Below are 6,842 nucleotides of genomic sequence, written 5' to 3'. Positions count from 1 at the left end.
CAACTTCCCGGATCTCGGCAGCTCGGTAAGGTGAAATGAAGGGGCGGGGCTTAGTGACGCAATTCCTGCGTCATCGTGGTCCCGCCCGTGGCCCTGCTGTTATAGGTCAAAAATGTCTATGATAGTTTAGGGGCGGGGCCAATGACGCAATTCTCCGAGCCCCGCCCCCACACCTCCTCCTACCCTTCGGACCTCCCGGAAAGCTAATGCCAAGAGTTGGCAAGTATGAGTTAAATACTGTCTGTTTATTCATGTAGCACACAAATACTTGATAGCTTATTTGTACACTGACATTCAAAGTTGATATTTGTGTGCTACATGAAAAACAGACAGTATTTAACTAATGTGCAAAATAGAAAACTAATTTGCACCCCTTGCATTGTAACACGGTTTTGTCCAGGAGACTACTTACTCATTTTTTTTTACTTAACTTCTCTTATTGAATCAGGCCCCTGGCAGAGGTGTTGTGAAACTACAAGTTCCAGCATGCGCTGCCAGCTATCTACTTGCAAAGCATGATGGGGCTTGTAGTTTCACAACACCTGGAGACCCACAGCTTGGCCAGGTCAGTTCTAATGCATAAATTAAAAAGCAGTAAGCAAGCCAGCATTAGTGTATGTTGTACATTCTGCTGCATGCTATTGAACGTCAAAAAATACTATTATATAACAAAACAATACGATGCTTTGCTTATACTACTCATTCCATTCTGCGCCTATATTATACTGTATTGCTCACGGTTTAGTGTAAGATATTGTGTGGGTTTTCTCCCAGTGAGCAGAGTGATGCTTCTCTGAGGTAAATGTCAGAATGCAGTTTTCCACCACCCTCTGAATAGAACCTTTGTTCGCTGTGGAATGTCTGAAGTCTGGTGTTCAGGTATAATTTTACATCTCCCATCACCTTCCCTTTCTGCCCAATTGTTCTCTACAAACATAAGCTTTTTATAGACTTTTACCTATCTTGTTCTCCTATCTTTCTGCATGTTCCTACCAGCGGTTTCTTACCAAATTAAAACTGAGCTCTCGCCTGTGTATAAACTTATTATATCCTTCCACTTAGAAAGACAGTCAATAGCACACAGTGAACGTATTCACCTGGGAACAGGATCCAGACGAGTTAGTTATTTGTCTTTTTGTGTGTGCCAAGAAAGTGAGAGGATAAATGAAGGGAAGCAAATTGTGTGGTGAAGTTTAATGGAAAATACAGAAATTCTTCTCAAATTTCCTCAAATTTAATTTTGAACTGAATTGCGTTTTTCCTTCTCCTGAGCCCCATGAATGTGAAGAATGACAAGTATTTGTTCTTCTAAGGATTCAAGTTTGGTATTATTATACAGGGCTTCATTTAGTCAGGTCCAAAAGGAGAACGTTTAAAGGCATTTGCAGAAAAGGGTGCCTCAGTCATTTCAGCTGCACATACTAGACCAGTGTTGGCTAACCTGTGACACTCCAGGTGTTTGTGAAACTACAAGTCCCAGCATGCTTTGCCCATATATAGCAGCTTATTGCTGGAAGGGTATGCTGGGACTTGTAGTTTCACAACACATGGAGTGTCACAGGTTAGCCAACACTGCACTAGACCCACTCATTTAACTTAATTAAAGGGGCCATTCACTTTGAACAATTCCTTTTCTTTCATTAATGCTTTGGTGATGATCCATTTTACCCAGTCGTCAAAGCCTGATTACCTGTAAACAAGCATAGGCACTCTCCTATGGTCTGGGAGTTGGGTGTCTGCCCAATGTGGCTGTGGATGGGGATTGTACCATTTGTCTAGAGGGTGTGGGGGGGGGGGGGGGGGTGTAGTACAAACGATAGCTGGAAATGAGACTAGCAGATTCAAAATACTAGACTTTCTCAAATCAAGCTAATTTTTAATAAATATTTGAGAAATTCTGCTGAATTTGTACATTTATATACTAATTCTATGCACCAGTCCGAGAAACGACATGTGGGCAATTCGAGCAACTCTGCTTGCCACCTACATGATATGATGGTGGGTGCAACTTGCTATTCACTAAAAAAAAAATGGTTCAACAATGATAGTGAGTGCTTTCATCACTATTAGTAAAAATAAATCACTCCTATGTCTGCCAGATGCGTAATTCAAAAGTTACGTGATGTGATGATCCTGAGCAGCAGGGATGATTTTAAGGGTGGTCATGAAGAGACAAAAGCCCCCAAAACATTCAAAGTCTGTTTTTAAACATAATGACTTATATATAAAGAGACCCAGGGCTAGATTTACTAAACTGCTGGTTTGAAAAAGTGGAGATGTTGCCTATAGCAACCAATCAGATTCTAGCTATAATTTATTTAGTGCATTCTACAAAATGACAGCTAGAATCTGATTGGTTGCTATAGGCAACATCGTCACTTTTTCAAACCCTCAGTTTAATAAATATACCCCCAGTCCCATTTTATAACAGCAATTCATCACTGCTAGGCAAGGTTAATTTGGAAAAGGTTCACTTTGGAGTTGAATGACATCTTACCCAGGTTCCCAAGCTCTGCTAAATATTATACACTAAACTGTTCTGATGCAATCCACTGACAACACAGGAATGCATAGGTGAGGACAGCATTCTTTAATGACAACCCACCCAGAACACTTAATGTATATTGGCTGCCCTATACTGGGCCATCACATTAATTCCTTGGTTCAATAATCCGAATGTAATTTAATAGTTATAAATTCTTTCACCTTATAAGGAAGGCATTTAATCCATTTAATGAATGTCATGACCACCTTCATTGGTAAGGACTGTTACTGGATTGTCCATACAACAAAGAACCTTTTCTATACTGATGGTGAAACCGTCCTTTTCCACCAGTCACAGTGGACAGTCCCTTACCTGCATAGTCCTGGGCATAAAACGCTTATTAACCAACTTGCTGAATTGACCTTAGATATACGGTGCCATGATGGTAGCATCGCAGCCTCACAGTGCTGGCGTCAGGAGTTCCATTCCCAACCAAGGCCGTATCTGTGTTTGTGTGGTGTTTCCTCCGGGTGCTTCAGTTTCCTCCCATACTTCCAAGACATACTGGTAGATTAATTGACGGAACTTAGAGTGGTTGTGTGTTAGGGCATTTACACTGTAAGCTCCGATGTGACTGAGATATATTCTCTGTACAGTGTTGTGTGATATTGTGGTGCTATATAAATAATATATTTATATATATTAGTTGGATCGCCTCTAAGGTCCTTTTTACCACCGTATACAAACAATCCCAATTTGTCTTGCCTTTCTTTATAATTCGACTGCTCATTCCAACCTGATCAGATCTTCACGGTTGAAAACAGCTGTTTGCGGCCTACGCTCAGTGCTTTTCTGGCCAGTTTGGTCAAAAATGGTCTAATTGTCTGCCGTGACATGTACATGGGTAACCAGTATATGATGTAGCTTAGTGTACCGCAAGGCATGTCAGCACAGCCCGTATCCATTAACTCTAACCTGTCCCTTCATTCTCTAGCCACACAGTGGATAGGGGACAGCGTTGTTTTGTCAACAGGGAATACTGCACGTTGGACACATAAGAGAGTAGGGATATTTTAAATATCTAGTTAGGGCAGGCACATATACAATAATGCATGGTATGGTATGCATCCCATCACTCTTTAAAACATTAGTCATGTTAGTACCTGCCGTTTGGCTCGGGGGATATTTACATCATGAGTCAGCTTGTTACATGCAGGTAAGGGTTAGAGCAAGGTTTTCAGCTTAAACTAAAGCTGACACTGAATGCTAAATTCCCCAACATTCATGGTGAATTGCTGAATGCGATTTCAAAAACCCAAACGTTTTAATACCTATAAACTATCCCTCTCTGGGGAAAAAAAACCAAAACCCTCTTTTGGACCAAACTTCGTCCAAAATACCCTTGATAAAGGTGTATGTGGTTTGGTGGACTTCAACGTGAATATTTACTGTTAAACCCTCTTCTTCCACTAGTAGAACACCAGGGATTGGATATGGAACAACTGCCATGTGCGAGATCCCTCCCCCTCCCCCTCCCCCTCGCCCCCTCAGTGACCAGATGTTCTACAGTATTTTCTATAGATTGGCAGCAGCATAGACTAAATGGCCAAGTCCACCGCCCAATCAGTTCTCTCAAAACAAAATTTGGGATATTTTGGAGAACTGCTGTACAGGTAGCCGTGAAGAAACCATTGTGTTACTTATGATGAATCAGGCATTTTTGCAGTTGTAGCCGTGTATATTAAAATTTTCTCTCCGCTAATTTGGAGATGAAAGTTTGTTGATGTACATGCAGGCCCGGCGCTCCCATTAGGCAACCTTAGGCAGTTGCCTAGGGCGCCGGGACCTGCAGGGCGCCGCTGACTAGATTTTCTAATCTAGTCAGCGGTTCGGGAACGTAGTGCGCCGCCGCTGTTTTTCAATGTCTGTGGCGCATCTCACACATGATCACTGACTGACGTCAGTGATCATGTGATAGTCTGTCCGGCGGCGCCTCTGAAGTATCACACAGTCTGTCACTGACAGACAGTGTGAATAAAGTTGTTCCCGACGTCCTCCTCCCCTTCCCTCTCAGCATGCATCGCGAGGAGCAGCTAGAGGAAGAAAAGGTAAGCAAAAATCTAATTCTTTTTTTTATTTAGTGTGTTCGGGGGGCGGCAAAATTTTGCCTAGGGCGCCACGAACCCTAGCACCGGCCCTGTGTACATGAACACATCTATAAACATTTGGAAACCCCCCACAAGTGATGAAGTGGACCCAACCCTCACACCCAGATGTTCTCCTATGATTATAGATTTCTAGTGAACGTGAGACAGATGCGCTATAAGTATCAGACTTTGGCCATTTCAAATCATCAATGTATTCCAAACCAATGAACACAGGCAAAGATTCATACCATTACATGTATATTTTTACATGTTTTCTTATCTCTTTGTTGCTTGAAAATGATGACAATTCAATCAGGAAAAAAACTAGTTTGGAGAAGGCCTTTGACCATGAATCTTCCTTCCTCCAGGTTGAAAATGCATAGTCCAAGTGGAGGTTCTGAAAAATCGCTGATTCTTTGCAGTTTGCTGTATTTTTTTTAAAACAGCAATTTTATTTAAGACAAAGCCCATTTTATCAAAGACAAAGTGGTTTCATAAATATACCCCCATGAGTGCGCCGATAGAACAGGATAAAATGATCAGTAATAGAGATGAAATGCATACTAAGACAATGAGCATCAGGTGATCTTTAAAAACTACTGCACAACATTGCACGCATTCATCCCTTCCTCTCCCAGGATGCCACCAAATCTCTCATTCATTCTCCGATTATCTCCCACTTGGACTACTGCAACCTTCTCCTTATTGGCCTCTCCACTCTCATCTCGCTCCTCTTTGATCTGTACTCAAAGCTGCTGCTAGGCTCATCTTCCTTTCTTGCCATTCCACTTCTGTATCCCCCCTCTACCAAGCCCTCCACTGGCTCCCCTTCCCCTACAGAATCCTTTTTAAGCTCCTCACTCTGACTTACAAGGCCCTCGCCAACTCCACTGCTCCCTACATCTCCAACCTCATCTCTATTCACACTCCCTCCCGCCCACTGCGATCGTCGCCTCTCTTCCCCTCTGATTACCTCCTCTCACGCACGTATCCAAGACTTCTCCCGCGCCGCCCCCTTCATTGGAACAAGCTCCCTCGCTCCATCAGAACATCCTCTAATCTGTCCAGTTTCAAACAGACAAAAAAAAACACCTTTTCTTAAAAGCCTTCCAATCACCTGCTTAACCACCCACCTGTCGGCTAGCTCTCCCTCTCTTCCCTTCTCCCCACCTCCTCGTCTCCGTTTCACCCGTGTCTGTCTGTCTACCCCTCTCTTTAGATTGTAGACTTTCTCTCCTCCTGTTTCCACCACTTTTAATTTCGCTCTCCAGCTACTCAGCCCATCTCCTCTTGAACCTTCTGCCCTCCGACTCCTCTCGCTTCTCTGTTCCTCTCAGTGGCTCTTAACCTGCCATCCGCACCCACCCTTTTGGGCTCAGGTTACCAGCTTGTACTGATTATCCCTCACCCTCTCTCTCTAGCTGTGCTTTGAGCTCCCAGGGTAATAGTGCTTACTGTTAATTGTACTGTGCTGTTTCACCTTGTACTGTGTAAGGTTTCCAAAAACAGGAAGTCGGACAGTGCACCAAAAGGGAAGGAGTTCTAGGTGGTCATGATCTGTCCTTATGGCTGTGAAGTATTCACTGCTCTTTTCCTCCATGTATTTTTGACTCAGAATGCAAAGAGGGGGTGGGGGGGGGGGAGTAAATGAATACTGAAATTGTGGTTTGTTGAAGAAAATGTATCAGTTGTTGTGCGATAGGACAGCCCAGAAACCATGTTACTTGTATAAGTTGACCTAGGTGCGTTGCACTCCCTGGCAGCTACGAATTCCATCACAGAACACTTTCAGGATTAAATGCGACACAAACGGAATAACGTCACAAAACATGCGCTTCCAGACTAACCCAACACAAACCTAAAAAAGAAAGTTGCAGTTTTTAAAAGACAAACATTTGATATAGCGAAGCATTAAAAAAGGGTAACAAATTTATACTACAGACCCCAGCACAACAAACATAGGACTTCATACATTATTGGGAAAGGAGAAGGAGAACAAGGAGAAGACGTAGGAATAGAAAAAGGGGACGACAAACAGTAGAATTCAGTTAACAAGATTTCAAAACACGTTGATGAAATAACCATGAGCCTTTATAAATCAACATTTTAAATGTAATTATAAAACAGAGATCAAGGCCTAAGAATAAATAAAACAATATTTGTTGTCATACCAATTAACAAATATTCCTGTTCATTCAAATACTTCAAGC

Source organism: Mixophyes fleayi, chromosome 12 (genome assembly GCF_038048845.1).
Source record: "Mixophyes fleayi isolate aMixFle1 chromosome 12, aMixFle1.hap1, whole genome shotgun sequence".
Lineage (NCBI taxonomy): Eukaryota > Metazoa > Chordata > Amphibia > Anura > Limnodynastidae > Mixophyes > Mixophyes fleayi.
The sequence above is the reverse complement of the archived record's forward strand: the minus strand, read 5'-3'. Positions refer to the sequence as shown.